The 22,075-nt window shown below is 50.1% G+C and overlaps 1 pseudogene; it reads right to left on the reverse strand.

Annotated features, from left to right (window-relative positions):
* Positions 1–745: 745 nt before the first annotated feature.
* Positions 746–22,075, reverse strand: part of LOC136511896 (probable AMP deaminase) — a 32,881-nt pseudogene continuing 11,551 nt past the window's right edge.

A 22,075-nucleotide genomic window follows, 5' to 3' on the forward strand; every position in this document is an offset into this window, starting at 1 on the left:
ACGCAACTCTAGCACAAACCTCTGCTGCTTCACTTTGCCACATTATTATTTAGGTATTGCATCCCTTGGTGTGCTTGGGGCATTTCTGGAGGTTTTCCCGGATAGGGCTTGGAGACACTCTTGATCACATTGTTGGAGTTGTTCCAAATTCACTCCAGGATATAGGCGGGGCTTCTGACGGAGCGAAGCGGAGGCCCGTCGCCAGAGGCTTGGGCCGGAGCGTAGCGGAGTCTAAAGCCGGCCCATCAGGTCTCGCCCCTGTGCTCGGGGGGGTGCGGGGGGCGGAGCCCCCCGCGGTACGGTACGGTATATACACCCTTGCTAGGGTTTCGTGGAGACTTGATTCTCTTGTAAGCCGCCATAGGCGTGTAACCCAAAACTCTTGAGATAGTGAGATTGTTGCTGGCTGGTGCCCGTGGTTTTTCCCCTTCACATCGGAGGGGTTTTCCACGTTAAATCGTGTGTCTCCTCTGTGGCTTGATTATTTACTTCATATTCCTATACGTCGTTCATAACACACATCGCTTCTCATGCTGACTTCCAGCAACTGCAAGGTTGAAAGAAAGTGTATATTATTATTCTCTGTACTGCCTGTTTATACAGGTAATATCGATAACTTTTTGGCGAGACATCAATTGGATGAAAACGACAGCAAGATTGAAGTTCGAAGTTGAATCAACCATAGAAAGGGAAAGCATACCAAAACATAAAGTATAATTCCCATAGCCACTACACAGGATATACATGAGGCCGGACATCTTTACAGGTCCAGCTCGTCTGGTATTAAGATCTTTGTCAGAGTAAACCAGTTTCATTTCATTTCTCCAGATCTGGAAAGGGGAACAGTTTACGAGTCAGATTTCACCAAAGTACTACTACTTGCCAAGACAATAAAGGGAGAACAGAATTTATACCATTTCTCTAAATTGAACCCTGATGTGCGGTACATTCGTTCTGTGAATGTCATTTCCAGCAAGTCCTCTTTTGAAGTAGTTCTTGCCAATCCAGTGAGACTGCCAAAGATCATATGATTATTTGCTGTGTGCTTTGCACACATTTATACTAAGCAGGTAAGGATATTCTCTAATACAGTTCCAGTGTCTAAAGAGAGAGCTTCAATACATGCTGAAGGCCCCATTTCATACCATCACTCTATAACTAAAGTGAAGGTCTCAGGCTTGGAACACACATTAAAGTGTTTCGAGAGAAGTAGCAAAAGATCGCTCACCTTTTGAGCATGTGAAAATCCAGATTGATAAACGGAGTTCCTCGCAATTTCACATAAATCACAAGAACTGAGCTTCCACAGCTGAAACAATCAAAATGGACATTGGTCGCTCATCCCTTTTGGCATGGGTAGCACAGTATCTATGCGTAAAGGTGTGTGCTGCATACACATGCACACAAATTTCATGCTGCATGTGTGAAAGGACAATCACAGAAGAGCAAAAAAGCAAGGGAAGTAGGAAGTACCGAAGCAGCAATGCTGTATTCTTCCACCAATGGTTCTTTTGTCAGGTGAATTTGCAAAGGGTCATCCGTAGATAATGAGACATTCAGACCTCGTTGGAAGAACGTTGGAAAAGGGTTGCGATGATAGTCAAGAAACAAGGAGTTGTTGCTCAATGGTGACATCGCCAGACCAATCTGACAAAATTTAAAGTAACAGGTTGGAAAGAAAAACATCATCATTCAAAAATCAGAAATTGAAAAGTGCAAAATCTTATGCCATTTACTGGTGTTGCCTCCAGCCACTAAACCCACTAAACATGTGAAATTTTAATAAACATTATAGTCCCCAAAACACATCACCCCTCTATTTGTTAAGTGAAGGCCTATCTACTATTGGTCCATATGAGTGCCTATATCTATCTATCTATTTGTCTATATATATATATATATATATATATATATATATATATATATATATATATATATATATATATATATATATATATATATATAGAGAGAGAGAGAGAGAGAGAGAGAGAGAGAGAGAGACACACACCTGTCACTAATGGGGTGATTACCTCTCGAATCCCCAGGTCAGTAACATACCAGAGCTAAGGATTAGGTCAGGGTTAGCCTAGTCTAATCCACCCACAACCCTTTTTTTTTTCTTCCTGGGGGATCTACTCCGTATGTGTGCGCACCAGGTCACGCACATCACACGACCGTCTGTGCGGCGCCCGCCCACCCGCGCCCATCGTGCGCCCACCCGCGAAACCGTCGCCCATCCGCACACCCACCCGAGGAGTCGTCCGTCTTGGCTCGTAGCTCGTTGATACTGTCTGTGTGGGACGCACCGTCTGCTCGTCTCTACTCATCATCACGCGTCCGCTAGGGCCCTCCGTCGCCATCGTCTGCGGCCCCGACTTCATTCGCTGGCCGTCCATCCGCTCGTAGACCAGAGAAGGTGTGGTTGCCTGTCTGTGTGTGAGACTCTGCTGCTTCCTCTGCTCTGGGACTCGTGCTGCTGCTGCTTCCTCTGTTCTAGGACTCGTGCTGCTGCTCTGTTCTGAAGGATTGCTATGCTCTGGTCTATTGCTTTTTGCTGTTCCCTGGTATCACAATGCCACAGCCCAATGTGTTGTTTTTCCTATGAAACTTGAGGGCCCTAGTAACTATCGAGAGTGGGCTTTCTCTGTCGAGACCGTTTTGAGGGGCCATGGTCTTGTATCTCATTTGACTGCTGATCCTCCAGTCGATAAGTCAAAGGATGGTTCTGGTGCTGCTGCAGTCACGGCTTGGACTGATGCTGATGGCCGTGTGATGAGTGCCATTGTCACTAGTATGAAGTCTTCTTTGATGATGAGTCTTGAGAATCACGAGTCTGCTAAGGAGACGTGGGACTATTTGAAGGGGCGATATGTTCAGAACAATGGTGCTCTTCTCCTTACTCTCATGCAAGAACTTCATGAGCTTCAGCAAAATGAGATGTTCATAGAGGAGTACTACACTGCTTTTAATCGTGTCATAGGACCTTTTCTCTCCATGTCCATGGTTCCAAAGTGTGAGCAAGGGTGTTCCGGCTGTTGTGCCAAAAAGATTCAGTTCATTGAGAGATTTCTCATACATCAATTTTATCATGGCTTGATGTCTGATTTTGAGGCTATTCGTAAGCAGCTGCTGAATGCTCCCACTACTCCATCCATTTTGCTGAAGAAACGCGTCTTAGTTCTCTAAAGCACAAACTCGAGAGCAACATAGGCTTCACATGCTTCATATTCTCCACCACCTTGAGTTTGAAGGGGGTGTTAAGTGAAGGCCCATCTACTATTGGCCCATATGAGTCTGCCCACTAATGGAGTGATTATCTCTCGAAATCCCCAAGGTTAGTAACACTATTCATGAATGTGCTACCCAACACGCCAAATGCGTATTTTTCACAAGTTAAATATTCATTTAATATCTGTCGCCAAAAACTAGAAAAATTTAAATTCATCATAAAACATCACTTATTTTAACTGGAATGCAATATACCAGTACTGAGAAGTAAATGCCATCGAATGCATCTCAGAAGAGACCAAAATCATGCTGGGTTATGGAACTTGGTAACATATTACCTGACCAAGATAGTATAAGTACTGAAGCACAGGAGACTTCCTTAGATTGATTCCATGTGATATGTTGTGACAAAGAAGAAATGTCGCAGCCAAGTGATCGATATCTCCAGCCTGTACGAGCATACCCATTAGAGCAAACAGGATCTGTACTTTCAGAGAGGACCTGGAATAGATTTTACCTCTCCAGCATGTGGACGGAATTTGATAGTGGTCATCCCCTTTGACTCACGCAGCTGAAAATTGAACAGAACCATTACCTCTCTGAGAAATATGGAGAAAATTGAGGAAGGGGAGGAGGATATGATCACCTTGTTTAGGGTGAATAAGTTAGCATAGCAGTAGTATGCATAATATGAAAATGCAGGGTTGAACACATTGGTCCACTGTTCAGGTGTAGGCATGTGGTGCTTTGTTGGACGCCTTTCTGGTTTACTTTCATCATCAACCAGGTCTAGCCCTACAACCTGCAAGGCCCAGAAAGAGTCAACTGAAGTTGCAATATCACGTACCTGAGATAAATGCATGTGAGCATATTTATCAATTATCATTACTGAAAAAACTAATGCTGAAATTTAGCATTAGTTTACCATGTTACACACTCGTAGTCTGGCATGTGAGACACACACACACACTGGCATGTGAAACATCTGGGTGCTCACGATCCAAAAAGGAGGGCAAATAAATGGACTGTTCTTGAAGCCCTCATGGACTAGAAGTGGATCTCGTATGTCCAAGGTGCACTTTCAGTGGATGTCATTGTTGAATTCCTTGAGTTATGGGATATTATATCTGAGGTGGAACTACAGCCAGGGGTGGAAGACTCTCATATTTGGAGATTTTCTTAGTGTGGACAGTACACAGCAAAGTCAGCATTCGACAGATTTTTTCAGGGGGCAATAAGATTTGAACCATATGAGAGGATTTGGAAAACTTGGGCACCAGGCAAATGCCGCTTCTTTTTGTGGCTAGTCACACATAATAGGTGTTGGACAGCTGATAGACTAGCACGGCGTGGTCTTGATCATCCAACTCGGTGTCTTCATTGTGATCAAGATTCAGAAACTATCAACCATCTTCTTGTAGACTGTGTTTGCACAAGATTTTTGGTACAGCCTGCTGCAAAAGATTGGTATGCAAAGTCTCTTGCCCCAGCAGGGCCAAAGGGCCTCTAGTCCAACTGGTTAGAGCGTCCCAGCGGCACTCCTTAGGTCCTGGGTTCGACTCCCCGAGGGAGCGAATTTCAGGCTGGGGTTAAAAAAAATTCTATCGTCTGTTCCACGCCAAAGCACAGGTCTAAGGACCGGCCCGTTCTCACAGGGCGATGGTGCCGCTGTGTAAGGGTGGGGCAGGGGTTTGGGGGTTTTCTAGGCCTGCGTGAAAATGTCTTCTTCTTAATGCAATGCCTGGGGGTGGTCATACCCTCGCAGGTCCAGTTTTTTCTTGCCCCAGCAGGGAGAGGCGTCTTTCGAGGCTCTGGATGGTTTGGCAAGAAAAGGCTTGAACTCTATCATCATCTTGGGAACATGGACACTTTGGAACCATAGAAATCGTTGTGTGTTTGATGGAGCTTCACCTAATCTAGCTAGGGCTTTGACTCTTTTTTTTAGCATTAAATATAGCAGGGGAGGCCCCCACTGTAGTGGGCTTTGACTCTTGCCTTAGAGGACATGAGTTTGTGGGGTATTGCAGGTGTCAGGGGTATTTCTTACCTAGCTGGCCTGCTACCTATGTGAGACAAAGTCGAGGTCCTCTTTTTTATAGCACAGGCGAGCGTGTATTCTTAGTTGCTTTGGTGTGAGTTTTGGGGTGTTTGTAAGGGTTCTTTTCCTTTTTTTTTAATATAATGATACGTAGCTCTCCTGCGTGTTCGAGAAGAAAAAACACTGGCATGTGAGATGCACACAACAGCAAGTAAATGGTTGATGTGTGAAAAGTTGATGCATGACACAAGGCAGAACTACAGTCGATATGCATATTCTTTATAACCAATGATTTCTCAACCTGCTTCAGGAAGACATGGAGCTGCGGGTGTGAAGCTGGATCAATAGTAACCTCAAAAAGAGGAAGGAAAATGTTGTCAAGAAGATTTTGGAATGACGTAACAATACCCATTCCCTTGTACACATTATATAAGCGTGGAATCTGCAAAAGAGTGTCCACAATATATATCAGAAAAGAATCGTTTTTGCATCAAATATTTCACTGGGGCAAAAAGGGTAATATTTCCATGGTTAAGAACTACTGAACTACATCTTAGGCTAAGTACTCATCTTGGCATTCTGCAAGCTAGACTGTTGTCAAGAGTACTTTTGTCCAGTATTCCAACAGATTATTGACTAAAGAAACAGTGACTACAAACTTTTTTTTTCTTGAACATGGGGCGCCACGTATCACTATATTAAAGAAGACAAAGGAGAAAGAGGCCCAGGTACAACACACCCACCCACATAATGTTTTAGGGTTCCATGAGCGCCCATGATGAATAGATAAAAGACGACTGCAAAAACTACTTGCTAGACATATGTATTATAGCCGTGTATGCTATTGGGCCAGGGCCATGTGTCCATATTTTAGCCGGCCAGCCATTGGCGAGGCAATTGTATCCGGTCCTGTTTCTATAAACCGATCAATCCCCTATATATACACACACACACACACGTACATGTGCTCCAATCTAATCAATCCAATATTTCACGCAATATTCATTGCTTTCAGGGTAGCAGAAGACTAAGTTTCTCTCCTGGTCTACTACCGCTGCTCCCGCGCGACCATCCTCTGGTCAGCGCCTCCCCCCACGCACGCCTCTCCCGAGTCGTGCCCCCTCCCTCTCTTGCCCAATGGCGGGGACTCCCCCTGGCTCGCCATCTGGTGCCGCGGCTGCTGCCGCCAAGGCCAAGACGGTGGCCGACTCCGGCGTTGAGGAAGCTGCGGATGACTCCCTCAAGCTCCTGGCCCTCCAGGAGCAACAGGCCCACGACGCCAAGGAGCGTGCAGCTGCTGTTTCCCCTCCAGACGGCTCCTCTTCGTCTACTCCTGAGCCGTCCCTGCGATCTGTTCACGACGCCATGCTGCTCCACGAGGCTGCCGCCGTTCTGAACCTCCACGGGCTGTCGCTGGTGCGAGGCCTTCCTCTTGACTGTGGGCAAGTTCTCACTGGAAGGCCACGTCCTCGCCGACGATCTTGCTCCCGATCACCCTTATTGGGCCCGCATGGACTGCGTGGTTTGCTCATGTATCCTCAGCACCATCTCCATTTCTCCAACGACCTCGTCGAGACCGTCATAGAGCATGGCGCCACTGCTCGTGCCACCTGGCTCGCCATTGAAACTCAGTTCCTTGGGAACCAGGAGACTCGGGCCCTTTACCTTGACGCCCAGTTCCGCAACTTTGTTCAAGGAGACCTCTCCATCACCGAGTACTGCCAGCACAGCACTTGAAGACCATGGCCAATGCTCTCATTGACCTGGGGAGTTCGTCTCAGACCATACTCTCGTCCTCAACATCCTTCGTGGCCTCAACGACAAGTACTCCTCTGTCGGGCTGCATCTCAGACGTGGCCGCCCTTCCCCACCTTCCTGGAGGTCCGCTCCGACTTGCACATGGAGGAGCTCACCCACTCCAACAAGTCTGCAGGGCCGGCCACGGCTTTTGTGACTTCCTCCAGGACAGGCCCTCCGCCGCCTCCTTCCCCAGCACCTGGAGCTCCTCACCAGTGACGGATCCAGGATAAATGTCAAGGGGGCTTCTTCAACCACCAGACAGCTTCGGTCTCTCCTCAAAGTGCATCCCTACCAAAAATTCGTGTGTGTGTGTGTGTGTGGGGGGGGGGGGGGGGGGGGGGGGGGGGGGGGGGGGGGGGGGGGGGGGGGGTTCCATGGATCCGGCGGCCGTAGGGGGGGCTACAGCCCATCCGTCCCACCGTTGGATCCGTCCTGCTCCTCACCCTCCGCCGCCACATTCATTGCTTTCACTACTGTTTATTCCCTAGAATCAAGGGCAGTCTAGAGGGAAATCCCTCGAGCCCTGGACAACAACGAACTGCACTTCCCCACTGCTCAGCAAGGCCGATGCCAAGCTAGGAGTCACCCATCAAAAACACAATGTTTTCGATGTTTAAATTACATAACTTTGGTGGAACAAAAACCAGCAGTAGCTCTATAGCTAAAGAAATAGCAGATACAATTACAAGACAAGGCTTTACTACAGACTACCAGTAGACAAGGAAGAGGTGAACAAAGCAGTCAGGAATCAGGAGCCACAGAACTATCCAACATAGAATATTAGCAATTAGTTCAACTAAGTGCCAGGAAATTATAAACACTGCCACAGCTAACTAGTCCAATAGAAGTAAATAAAGGATACCTGAACCAGCCAGACAACATTTTCATTGTGCAATTCATTGTTCACTATCCAACTCGCAAGTTGGTCCCATTCACTTTGTTTCCTTCCGTAGATTGAAATCCTATATTCTGCCGCTGAAATAGCATATTAGGGCATAAAGTTACAAGATATCAAATAAGAAGTGCCTCTGAATTAAAAACAAAAAAAAAAGTTATCCAGCTGACAGTTTACCTGATATTTGCTAGCAGAAAGGTCAGAGAAAACTTGCTTTGTCAACTCGGCAAGAAAACGGCCTAGTTTAAATCAAATGCAATGTGAGTATTTCAAAATATTAAATATTGGTTAGAACTGAATAGCTGATATAATGATTAATCACGGTTCATGATCGAATCATTCCTCCACAGACCAAAACAAACTAGTGCCGAGCATACTATACAGCAACCACATTTTTAAATGATGTCTAGGCCTCTAACAAAACAGAACTTGGGCATGTGGTCGAACAAAGCCAGAAACCAAAACCAAACAACCAGCTTGATCACTTTAGCCTACGTATATATCTAAAGACTATTTTCTTAAGGGAATCTAAAGAGAAAGGTGATGGGTAGCTCACAGGTTAATAAGCTCAGGAGCACAAAAGGTGGGTTTAGAATATCTCTTGGAGTTGTGTTAGGAAGCTACCCCTCAGTTTCAAATTATAAGTCATTTTGCCTTTTCTAGTTACACAGGTTTTGATAGACATAACGTATATCTTAGGTGCATAGTACAAACTATGTATTTAGAAAAAAACTAAAACGACTTATAATTTAGACTATCTCTTCGAATTGTATGAGGAAGCTAGCATATACGCGTCGCAAATTGCTGATCGTGGTAGTTTTTCCTCTGTCGAGGTCTAGCACAGGCACTAATGTAATTTCAAAGCTTGGTGATACATCATACATGCTGGTAGAATCCCTAGTCCTACGAGAGAGGGATCGGAGGCTGTAGGTGTGGGTTATCGCGGGGCGAGGCTGGAGGGCGCGAGGAAGACGGCGCGGCGGCGCCGTGACTGCTGCTCGCGCGGCTAGGGCTTGGTGCTCGGTGGAAACTCCCGACTCCCAGAAGGAAGCCGAGAAACAAATATGTTTCTGCTTGATTCATCTGAATAATGTTTACAAGTATTAATACCTCTCTCAACAAAAATAGGAAATATTCTAATAAATATTCTAATAATATGGCAATCAAGATGAATATGGGCTTTTAGGCTCCTAGCCACTAGCGGGCTTGCGGCGTGAATAGCCCACGCCGGTCATAACATCTCTCCCCGCCTACTGAAATAGCTCGTCCTCGAGCTTGAAGTCTGGGTAGGAGACACGAAGATCGTCCAGCAGCTCCCACGTCGCCTCTTCTTCGGGAAGTCCTTGCCACTGCACCAGCACCCGCCAGACGCCACGGCGCAGCTGGGCACGCAGGGCCTTGGCCGGTGCCGGAGTGCGCCGACCGTCCAGCACAGGGGGCAGCCGCCCAGGCACCACGGGTAGGTCCCCGCGGTCGCGGTGTCGCTTCAGAAGGCTGACATGAAACACGTCGTGGAGACAAGAGCCTTCCGGTAGCTCCAGCCGATAAGCCACCTTGCCAATACGCTCGAGGACACGGAAAGGACCAGCATAGCGCGGCCCCAACTTGCCCTTGGCCTGTGGTGCCAGCGACTGGGTGGCGCGGTGAAGGAGGCGGAGCCACACCTAGTCACCAACCTGCAGCTCCAGATCGCGATGGCCGGCGTCGTAGTACTTCCTGGCAAGCTCCTGCGCCTGAAGAAGCCGTTGGCGCACCTCAGCCAGGACCTCGTCCCGCAAGTGCAAGAGGCCGTCAACAGCCTCCGTTCGAGCCGTGCCGGGCGTGTAGGGCAACAACGGCGGAGGCGGGCGGCCATAGACCACCTCGAATGGAGTGGCGCGCAGGGCGGTGTGAAACGAAGTATTATAGCAATACTCTGCCCACGCCAACCAATCCACCCAAGCTCGCGGCCGATCACCTGTGACACACCGAAGATACATAGCAATCACCTTGTTGACCACCTCCGACTGGCCATCCGTCTAGGGGTGGAACGCCGTACTCATACGGAGCTTGACACCTGCCATCATGAAGAGATCCCGCCACACATGGCCGGTGAAGACGGGGTCCCGGTCGCTGACGATGGACGACGGGAACCCGTGCAGGTGAACAATCCCGTCGAAAAAGGCGCGGGCGACCGACGTGGTCGTGTAGGGGTGGCCGAGCGCGATGAAATGCGCGTACTTGGAGAAGCGGTCCACCACTGTCAGAATGACCGACTTGCCCGCGACCTTCGGCAGCCCCTCAATGAAGTCCATCGAGATGTCGGCCCAGACTTGGGTCGGCACCTCGAGAGGCTGCAGCAGCCCCGCAGGGCGCGTCGTCTCCGTCTTGTTACGCTGGCAGGTCGTGCAAGCACACACCCAATCCTGCCGAGTGCGCCAAGAGGAGCACTTGGTGGCACAGGTCCCCATGGTCCGGCATGAAGACACGGGAGCCATGGAGCAGGAGCCCGTCGACAAGGCACCACGGTTCCTCAAGCTCACCACCGCGGTGCCGAGTCAGCAGCTGCTGGCCGTCGGGTGTGGCCTCCTGCGCCCGCCTGATGTCGTCCAGGAGCGCAAAGGAAGGCCCCGATAGAGCTAGGGCGGCTGCAGCCGCACCCTCCTGGTCCGCCGGCGCCCCAGCCTCAGCATCTCGGCGTGACAGTGCGTCCGCCATAGTATTGAGGCGGCCCGGGCGGTACTCCACAGAGAAATCGAAGCCAAAAAGTTTGCTGATCCACTGGTGCTGCGGAACGGTGGACAAGCGCTGGTCAAGCAAAAATTTGAGGCTGTAGTGGTCGGTACGAACCAGGAAGTGGCGTCCCCACAAGTACGGCCGCCAGTGACTTACGGCCTAGACCAGGCCGATCAACTCCCGCTCTTATGCTGCCAATTTTAAGTGACAGGCAGCAAATGGCCGGCTGAAGTAGGCGAGGGGTCCAACGCCCTGGTGAAGGACGGCACCAAACCCCGCACCCGACGCGTCGCAGTGAACCACAAAGGGCGCGGCGAAGTCCGGCATCTGAAGAACAGGACCTGTGGTCAAGGCACGTTTAAGTGCCTCAAATGCTGCCGATGCATCGTCGTCCCACACAAACGCGTCTCGTCGCAAGAGACGCGTGAGCGGAGCGACGATGACGCCAAAGTCCCGGATGAACTTTCGGTAGTAGCCGGCGAGGCCCAAGAAGCCCCGCAGGCCGCGGGCAGAGGTCGGAGATGGCCACGCTGCCACGGCGGCGATCATGTCGGCGTCCATGGCAACACCGCCCGTAGAGATCACGTGGCCCAGGTAGGCCACTGAGGACGCCCCAAAGGAGCACTTGGAGCGTTTCAGGTGGAGGTGATGCGCCCGCAGCGCATTGAGGACGATGTTGACATGCTGCAAGTGCTCGGCCCACGACATGTTGACATGCTGCAAGTGCGGGAGGTGGAGGCGGCGGAAGGAGGCTCGCCAGGGACTGCTGCATGGCGGCCATGTTGCGGCTGAGCACGTCCATGTTGCGGCCAATCTGGTCGACCACACCAGCCAAGGACGCCAGGGTGAGCGCGCTGCCGGAGGACTCCGAGATTTCGGAGGACGCGGCAGAAAGCGGCACGGTGGACACCGGCGGCGAAGACCCGCCGGAGGTCTGCGGAGGCGTGGGCATCGTACCAAGGTTCGCTGATACCAAGCTGGTAGAATCCCTAGTCCTATGGGAGAGGGATCGGAGGCTATAGGTGTGGGTTATCGCGGGGCGAGGCTGGAGGGCGCGAGGAAGACGGCACGGCGGCGCCGTGACTGTTGCTCGCGCGGCTAGGGCTTGGTGCTCGGTGGAAACTCCCAACTCCCAGAAGGAATCCGAGAAATAAATATGTTTCTGCTTGATTCATCTGAATAATGTTTACAAGTATTTATACCTCTCTCAACAAAAATAGGAAATATTCTAATAAATATTCTAATAATATGGCAATCAAGATGAATATGGGCTTTTAGGCTCCTAGCCACTAGCGGGCTTGCGGCATGAATAGCCCACACCGGTCATAACACATGTGGTGTGGGTATGTTGTAAAGGTTTCTCTATCCCTCTTTCTCTTCTTAATATAAAAGATATGCAGCTATCCTGCATGCTCGAGAAAGAAAAATGTGACAAATCGACCTAATATAGACCAAGGAGACACTTAGCAGCCATGCTAATTGTTTAACAGGAAGAACATGAACCATACGATCACAAATGAACAGTTTATAACAGTGAAAAGCTTTCTCCAAATAAGTTAGAACCTACAAGCCTAAAACATAAGGGATTTCCTCAATGTTTCGAGGTACTTGTCTCATAGGCTCATAGCACCAACATGGCAAACCATGTTCTACAGCCAGTCCTAAGCAACAAGAAACTATTTTGAAAAACCATATCCAATGAATATTTACCAAAGAAAGCTTAATATTGCTTTTGCCACCATGAATTAAAATACTAATTTTTTGTGTCTAACACTCTAATTTGATCATCTCCATTATCCAAGACAATGCTCAATAAAGTTCAGATGTTCCAACTCTATATGGACATAAATTTGTAAGACTCCAAATGACAAAAGGTTGAGGAGGGCTTATAATAGTATGATAGAACGATGAGCATGACAATAAGCAATAAAAAATGGAAGCCGCATAAAAGGCCCAATCAAAAAAGTCTTTCAGGGAATATAGGGCTTTATAACGACACAAATACCTTGAATGAGATTGTCTTGTTTGAGGAAAACTTCTCTGAGCCTACTTTGGCCACATGGATTGTATTTTAGGTTGAATTTGTCAAAACGATGAAATGTGCTTTTGTCTGCATGGACATCTAGCAAATCAACATTCAGATCATACCTGAGAAAAAAATAAGAATTATAAGCCAACAGTAGTGTCAGCATCATGTGTTAGGAATAGGCAACTCATCTGTTACTGCATCACAAGTGGGAGAATATACACATGTATATCTTACAGAAAGGACCCTATGCAAGAGAAAAATAACATACCCCCTCAAACTCATGGTCGCTCTGCAACACTAAGTTTGGAAAGTAAATAGCTATGGTGCGCCCGTATCTGTGCCTTTGTGAAGAAACCTCCCAAGGCACGTGGTGGAGTCACAACCAGAGCATGCACCTGTGGTCTCTTGTAGGAAGCATCAACACCAATGTGCTTATAGTCAGCTCATTCTTCACAGGATCCCGAGCAATACTGACTGCATGAATGCTATCAGAAGAGAGAGGATTTGGTGTACTCACAAGCACACCCGTATCCAGGGTCACCTGTGCAGTCACAGCCGCCATAGCTTGCAGCTCAACCTCAACACTCTGAGGTGGCAAAGGCACAAGATGCCAAGTGCCAGTGTGCTCCAAAGCAGCAATCTCCTCAGCCATAGCATGTTGTCACTCCTGGTGGACAGCAGCCTCCCCATAGGTCGTGGGCTCAACCAAAGCAATAGCGGTGAAGCCAAGACGATTGGGAGAATGAATAGTGCTACGATCACTAAGAGCAAATCTTGGAGAAGACTCTGGGTAGGTCCAGGAAGAGATGGAGAGGAGTTGGATGGTAGAACAGGTCATGGACAACGAGTGTAACAAAGAGTGATCTCACGAGAAGGACATACCAGAGATGGGAAGGAGGTACCAGAGGCGGGTAAGGGGTAAAACGGACAGTGGTGGGGAGGATGGAGATGGTGGCAAAACGAAAATCAGAGGTGGAGGATGAGGTCGAGATGACAACAGAAGATACTGTTAGATATGTAATTAATCTGCTGCTCCATCCCCCTTTCCGGTACAGAGGAGCACAACAACAGTAGCAGCTCCCTCCCTTTTCTGTCAATAGGACAGCGAGTGGGAGTATGGCTATAGCAGGTAAAATAGTAGCAAGTACGTGCAGCATGGACTTAGGTATGGGCAGCATGGCTCCTTATTTTTTACTTCTGTTTTTACTGTATTCCTTTGCTTCTAAGAGGACAATGCCTAGCTGCAGCCAGTTAAGTTCAGCAGCCCCATTCACTTGTGTTCATGCGTGTGTGCTCTGTTCTCCTCGTCTTCAACCTCCAGCGTGTGTGTGAGTGAGAGGGTTGTGGTGCTACAGACCTAAGACAAAGCCGGCCAACAAGTCATATCGGAGGCGCAGTTGGGTGATCACCGGCGATATCAGGAGCAGCAGCAGGTTGTTCAATCTCCCTAGACCGCCGGGGACGCCGGCCATCACAATCACCAGAGCGTCAGCAGCTCGTGGTGCAGCGAACGGTGAGGGAGGTTGGCGGCATCCAGTACCCCGTTCTCACCTGCACCAACTACGGCGAGTAGACGGTGCTGATGAAGGTGATGTTGAAGGCGCGGAAGCTGTGGCACGCCATCGAAACTGGCACCGAGAATGAAGAGGACTGCGTTGCCATGGAGGCGATCCTGCGTGCCATTCCACCGGAGCACGTGGAGTCGCTTGGCAGCAAGGATACCCGAAGCAAGCTTGGGACGCCCTCAAGGTCATGCGCGTGGGCTCAGACCGCGTGTAGAAGGCGAAGGCGCAGCAGCTTCAGCGAGATTATGAGGCCCTCGTTCCGCGACGGGGAAGCCATGGAGCACTTCGCGCTGCGCTTGCAGTCGCTGGTCAGCCAGCTCGCCGTGCTTGGTGTCACCATCGACGAGGAGGATGTCGTTGCCAAGTATCTGCGAGTGGTGCCCACCAAGTATGTGCAAATTGCGCTCTCACTCGAGACATACTGATGGACCTGTCCAGGCTCACCATCGAGGACGTGACAGGGCACCTCAAGGCGGTCGTTGACCGGGTCGAAGCCACAGCGATGACGACAGCCAGCGGCAAGCTGCTGCTGACCAAGGAAGAGTAGGCGGCTTGCATGAGCGAGCGGCAGCCCAGGGCAAGCTCCTTCGGGTCGTCCGGCCGCGGTGGCACAGGGAAGCATCGCGGCAAGCCACGGCAGTGGAAGACAGCGATGGTCATGCATTTCTAGCCACGATACTTGCCGCACACCGGCTACTGGAACCGGCTCTAGGAACCGGCTGCACGTGCTAGACCTCCATCCAATGCAGCCGGTATGCTTGGAAGCGAGGCAAGACGACGAGCCATGGCTGTGACATGTCCATTTTGGGCTTCTCAGCTTCGACGCGCTAGGGAGCCTTGCAAGCCAGGAGATGCTGCGCGGTCTCCCGCTCATCAAGCACATCGACAAGCTGCGAAGACGGCGAAGTACCACGCCAGCGACCTCCTCGAGCTCGTGCATGGTGACCTCTGTGGGCCAATCACCCTGGAGCCGCATGGAGGTCACCGCTACTTCTTGTTGCTGGTGTACGACTGCAACCGCTACATGTGGTTGCAGGCGAGCAAGGACAAAGCGGTGACGGCGATCATGAACTTCCAGGCGTGGGTGGAGGCGGAGTCCGGAAAGAGGGTGCATGTGCTGACGATGGGCCGAGGTGGGGAGTTCACCTCACCGGCGTTTGGTGAGTACTGCACCGACTGCGGCGTGTTGGGGCACCTCTCCGTGCCGTACTCGCTGCGACAGAACATAGTGGTGGAGCGGCGCAACCAGAATGTGATTGACATGGCGTGGAGTATGATGAAGGCCAAGATGATGTCGACAGAGTTCTAGGGCGAGGCCGTCTCCATGGCGGTATTCATCCTCAACAACACACCAATGAAGAACCTGAAGGGGTGACGCCATATGAGGCCTGGTACGGGAAGAAGCCGAACATGTCATTCTTGCGCACGTTCGGTTGCATCGGTCACGTGAAGTTGACAAAGCCCCATCTCTCCAAGCTGGAGGACGAGCACACCGATGGTGTTCCTAGGCTACAAGGCCAGCAGCAAAGCCTATCAGCTCTACGATTCACGCGAAGGCAAGGTGACTGTCTTGCGTGAGATCCACCTCCTCCTGGCCCGCCACCCTAGCACCTCGTGTCACTAGGTGCTCGGCGACGAAGGTGCCTTGTGTTGGGGCACCATAGGAGGTGGATCCTAGCGCAGTAAGTCCAGGCAGTGCTACATCTCCAGAGACAGTGACATCTGGCAAGCCTACAAGTTCGCCCACATTGGGCATGAACGACCTGCTGTGGAACAAGGGGGGCCTCCGTCGAGCTCCATCCACTTCGTGTCTCCCCTAGCGACGTGTCTTCACATGACGACACCTACCACCAAGGAAAGGATGTGTGTTTCCAAGTAGTGAACGACATCATTGGTAACACCAGCCCTATGAGTCAAACGAGTCGAGTCCTCGACGACGAGGAGCTTCTGATGATGGGCGTGGAGGAGCTGCCAACATTTGCTGATGCCGAGCGCGATCAACAGTGGCGATCGAGGAGAACATGATGTGGGAGCTCATTGGCACACCGCTCAGATGCAAGCCAATTAGGTTGAAGTGGGTCTACAAGGTGAAGCATGGCGACATTGCCAAGCACAAGGCACAGCTCATCAAGGGCTTCGTGCAGAGGGGGCATCGACTTCAAGGAAGTATTTGCACTGATGGCTCGAATGGAGTCCGTGCCTCCTGCTAGCGCTGGCGGCGAGGATTGGTGCATCCACCACATAGACGTGAAGTCCAAGTTCCTCAACGGGTAGCTCACCAAGGTGGTCTTTGTCAACCAACCACCGGGCTTCATCATTGAGTGCAAGGAGCACAGGTTGTTGCGGCTACGCAAGGCCCTCTATGGGTTGTGGAAGGCTTGTGGAGCCTAGAACATCAAGCTCAACACCACCATCGGCTCTTTGGCTTCACCAAATGCTCCACCAAGCACGATGTCGAGTTCATAAACTCGGGGTCCCCAATGGACCTGCTTCCCTACAAAAAAACTTGGCCCAGCAGACGGCGTTGCGACAACGCGCGCCTCCTGGGTCGGCCCAGATACGTAATAACAGATAGGGCAACGATCCGGTCCTCAACTGGAAGGCCTGGCGAAGGTGGGGACACAGACCGACTTCGACCTCCTTTTCCGACCGGGGATACGCCAGACCTCAGCTCATGATTCTTCCCCGACCGGCACGGTCGGAGCCAACTGGGAACAACCAACCGGGGACGCTCGCTCGGTGAGGGCCCAGGGATCAGGCAAAGCAGATAAGGTAAGGCGCTCAAGTCAACCGCAATACAGAGGACCGTACCCTACCATGCCCTGCGCACCTTCAAGACAGTGCCGCCAGGTCATGTCAGACGGGCGCTATGCAACCTTCTAGGCGTGTCAGAGTACAAACAGTATTGTAGGCACCGACGTTTGCCATACCAAGCAAACATGGTAGAGCCTGCCACATGCGTCTGACATAAATAGTATTGTGGGCGCCGATGACCGTCTCGTACCCGACAAGGTGGGCAACAAGACTAGGTAGCACACGTATCCATTCCCTCTTTCTCTGACTTGTAAGGCCATCTCCTTCAAACTATAAAAGGGGATGCACTCTCTCCTCTCTGAGGGACGTTCTCTTGGTTCTCAAAAGAAAAAAAGCTGGACATTCTCTCTGGTTCTAGACAACCTGAGCACTCGAACAGCTCAACGGTTCTAGAACCCCACAGCTACATAGAGCATACGCTCCAATACTTAGCACACGTTAGAGCACCCATCACTCTCGCCCATTCGGTTCAGAGTCCGACCGGGCCTCTAACACCCCCTTCTCATTCCTACTCATTTGTAACCCCACAGCAAACTTCGAGCACTTAGGCTTAGGAATAAAGTCACCGACCGACTGAAACTAGACGTAGGACACGTTGCCTAAACCAGTATAAATCATATGTCATTGAGTGCTAGGCCACATCCGATCACAACGCACAGCAAAACTACAAATATTTACTTGTTGGTCACTTTTCGCACTGACACACGCCCTATACGCACGACAGATGGGGAAGGGGCACCTCATTGTCGGCGTGTATGTGGATGACTGATCATCACCGAGGCAAGGCAGGAGGACATCGACGGCTTCAAGCACGAGATGATAGCCCATTTTCGTATGAGCGATCTCGGCCTACTCACCTACTACCTCAGCATTGAGGTGAAGTAGGGGAGGAGCTACACCATGCTCTGCCAAAGGGTGTACGCGTGAAAACTCTAGGAGTAGAGCGGCATGGTGGAGTACAAGCCATGTCAGACGCCAATGGAGGAGAGGCTCAAGCTATCAAAGGCGAGCACCATGGCAAAGGTCGATGTCACACACTACTGCAGCATCGTCTGCAGTCTACGCTACCGGACTCACAGACGACCAGAAATTGCCTTCACCGTGGGCTATGTGAGTAAGTTCATGGTAGATCCAAGGGAGGATCATTAGGTTGCGGTCAAGCACCTGTTGCGTTACATCAAGGGAAGCTGTGACTATGGTCGTACAACATCTTCCCCAAGGACTGTAGCTCAAGGGGTACAGCGATAGTGACATGGCGAGCGACGTCGAGGGCCGGAAGAGCACTTTCGGCATGTTCCTACTTCTTCCTGCTCGGCTCATCCCCTGTCGCCTAGGTGGTTTCGTTGTTAACCTGTGAGGCAGAGTACATCGTGGCGACCATGGCTGCATGCCAACGAGTTTGGCTCTGCAGACTGCTGCACAAGCTCACCGGTGAAGAGGCTTGTGCACTGACGTTGATGGACTATCAACCCGCCATCGCCCTTGCAAAGAATCTAGTCCTCCACGACCGGAGCAAACACATCGACATCAAATATCACTTCATTTGTGATTGTGTCGATGGAGGATAAATTGTACTCAAGTTCTCGTCGACTCTAGGCGGCAGCTTGCAGACAGCTTCACTAAGTCTCTCGGGTGTGTTCGGTTCAAGGAGCTTCGGGCCAAAATCGGCGTGATCAATATCAAGGAGTAGCAGCAGGATTGGGAGAAGAAATGTTAGGTTTGTAGTCTGCTGCTCCCCCCCTTCGGTCCAAAGGAGCACAATAGTAGCAGCTCCCTTTCTTGTCAATACAGCAAGTGGGAGTCTCTCTGACTTCGATGACGGTGGGAGTCTCTCTAACTTTGATGACGGTCACAGCACGCACCACAGAACTCGATGCCAAACAACTGAAAGTCCTCCATGGTAGAGTCAAGGTGGCAAAACAACTGAGCCTCCTCAACAACAGCAAGATTCATCGCCTCGTTAAAAATCACGTAACTGCTGCAAAGCTGAGCCCACATTTAACAGATCAAATTCAATGCTCACAAGGAAGATAGCCTTAGCATAGGCCTCCTCAGACAACCAAGTCTCATAGGCAGAGAGATCAAACTGGTAGAGTCCATCTCAACCTCGTATACCACAAGAAGAGCCACCTTGACATCAGCAGCAACATTAGCCAGGTAGGTAGGCGGTGTCGGAAGAGCCAGACATGGCAGACATTTCCACTCACCCTGAGGTAGCCCCCACAACTATTGTCTGCCTACGTGGTTCTCCACGTGAAAGGCGAATTCACCCCAATTGGTGCCAGACCAGGACCAAGACATGCAACGAATGCCATGGCCATGCTACAGTCCCCTACTTTCTATTACACCTCCCTTGTCCCTTTTTTTACTCAAGGCTCATGGCAAGTGGAGTGCACACGGGAGGCCACGACTAGGCCCGCTGCGGTAGACTGGGCAGACACGAGTGGCACAGGCGTAGGCGCACATTGGTGGCAGAACAGTGTGTGGTGCAGCCGCGCGGTGGTGGCACACCAGTGGTGGTAGTGGGGGGGACACTAGTGGGACGGCAGAGGGATAAGAGGAAGAGAAAGGTGAAGTTGCCAACTGACTGGAAAGCATGCCAGTGGCTTAACCAACGTCCGCGGCACGATGAGATCTAGATCGAGGGAGACCCTAGCTGTGATACTGAGGAATAGGCAACTCATCTATTGTTGTGTACCTCTTACAGAAAGGACCCTTTGCAAGAGAGAAATAACATCTAATGACATGAACGTAGGAGAAATCCAAAACATACCCAGTTAAGTCCAAGCTCTCAAAAACCTCTGAAGGGACCGCGGACGCCTAAGAGGGGGGGTGAATTAGGCAACTTAAAATTCTAACTCCAAACTATGGCCTCTCCTTCTTACTATAGCAAAACCTATGCAAAACATAAACAATCTAAATGTGCAACTAAGGTTTTGCTAGTGTGTTGCTATCTCTATCGCAAAAGGAATAATATGAACAAAGTAAATACGAAAGCTTAACGAGCAAGGTAGAGATATGCAAACTCTCGTCGATGACTCCAGTATTTTTACCGAGGTATCAAGAAGCGCGTAAGCTTCCCCCTAGTCCTCGTTGGAGCCCCTCACAAGGAATCCCTCGCAAGGGCCAAGCTCCTGGTCGGGTAACTCCGTGGATAGCCTCGGGCCTTCCCCACGCGCAAGTGGGTCTCCGACGTGCCTTCCGGCAAGCCTCTCCCAGATGCTCCCCGCCGTCTTCACTATCAAGCTTTCGGCCGAAACGCCGCGGGCCTTGTTCCCTTCTGTACACGGTGGCGGCCGCACCACAAATGCGGTTGGTGCGATCTCGCAAGACTTCAAGCCCCTCCGATGTACAACTCTTGTGCTCGCAAGCACGGGGTGGCAAGAGGTATGCAAACCTCACTAAACACTAGGTATACACCTAGAGCAAGCGCATAAGCGGTGGTCTAATCAACCTAAGCACTTCGCAAAGCACCTACGCTAATCACTTGATGAAACACTAAGCACTTAGCAAGTGGAGATCACTAAAATGGTGTATCAACACCCTTGGTATGTTTCCTCAGCTCCACACGTCTTAAATGGCCGGTTGGGGGTTGTATTTATAAGCCCCACCGAGAAAGTAGCCGTTGGGGACGAAATCCCACTTTTCTGCTACTGACCGGACGCTGAAATCGTCCTGACCGGACGTGTCCGGTCGTCCCGACCGTTGCAGCCGCGAACTACCGATCGGACGCTGCCAGCGTCCGGTCGCAGTTTCGCGCGCCTGGAACCTCTCTGTACTTGATCGGACGCTGATGCCCTACGTCCGGTCGGTTGCCGCCAGCGTCCGGTCCTCGCGTCCGGTTGCCTGTCTGCCGAGTCTCCACCCAGTGTTCAGTCACATCGTCCGGTCGCTTGTCCAGCGTCCGGTCCAGCGTCCGGTCACCATAGTGAGCTCGTTTCTTCGCGATCTTGCATACGGCTTGGTTCCAATCTTCATGCTTGGACTTTGCTTGATATCTTGGGTCTTCACTTGTGCTTCTAAAGTCTTGCTTGAGGTGTTGATCATTGGATCATCACGTCGCCTTCATCCAAGTCACGTCTTGCACCCTATTGGACTACAAAACAAACACTTGCAAATTCATTAGTCCAATTTGGTTGTGTTGGTCATCAAACACCAAAATCCAAAGTAAATGGGCCAAGGGTCCATTTTCCTTACAATCTCCCCCTTTTTGGTGATTGATGACAACACGACCAAAGCAAGCAAATTATAAAAATTTTGAATTTAAAAACTATCTACTTGCTAGGATGCAATGCAAGGGGCAATGATATATGATGCTAAGAGATACTACTTAAAAGACTATGATACCAATCGAAGACCTAACTTGCCCTTGCAAATGTCCCCATGTGGCATTATGGATTAAAGTCTTGCTTCCTATAAATTCTCCTCATTACTTAGACTAATCCATAATCCACTATCCTCCCATTCTCGGACCATTACCATTTGTAGATATTAACTTAATGCTTGCCTTTGGTCCTCCAAATTCTCCCCCTTTGGCATCAAACACCGAGAAGAAAGACATTAGTAACACAAGGGAGGGTCAAACTTTGTGATCCTTTGTATGTAGAATTGAATAGATCATAAAATTTGACTCTCACATCATATAGACTAAGCTCCCCCTAAATATATGCATACATATGATGGAAGGCAAAGCATATGCTTAATTGGCAAATTATTGCATAAAGGAGTTTAATCTATATTATGCATGGAGAAAGCATATAAATATCAAAAAGAAGTCAACATGATGATACCAAATGAAGAATAATGCTTAACTCCGGGGACTCCAATTTCCTTACAATGAGACTACTACACATGTGATAGGTTTGAAAAATTGATACCATTTGAAAAAGTGTTAGTCTCAAAGCATCCAAGTTGTAGAATTACTCCCCCTAAATATGTGCACACAAATGTAGAATACTTTGTAGAAATCATGCACATTGATTTTGGAATAA

The sequence above is a fragment of the Miscanthus floridulus genome, chromosome 16, assembly GCF_019320115.1.
Source record: "Miscanthus floridulus cultivar M001 chromosome 16, ASM1932011v1, whole genome shotgun sequence".
Taxonomy (NCBI): Eukaryota; Viridiplantae; Streptophyta; class Magnoliopsida; order Poales; family Poaceae; genus Miscanthus; species Miscanthus floridulus.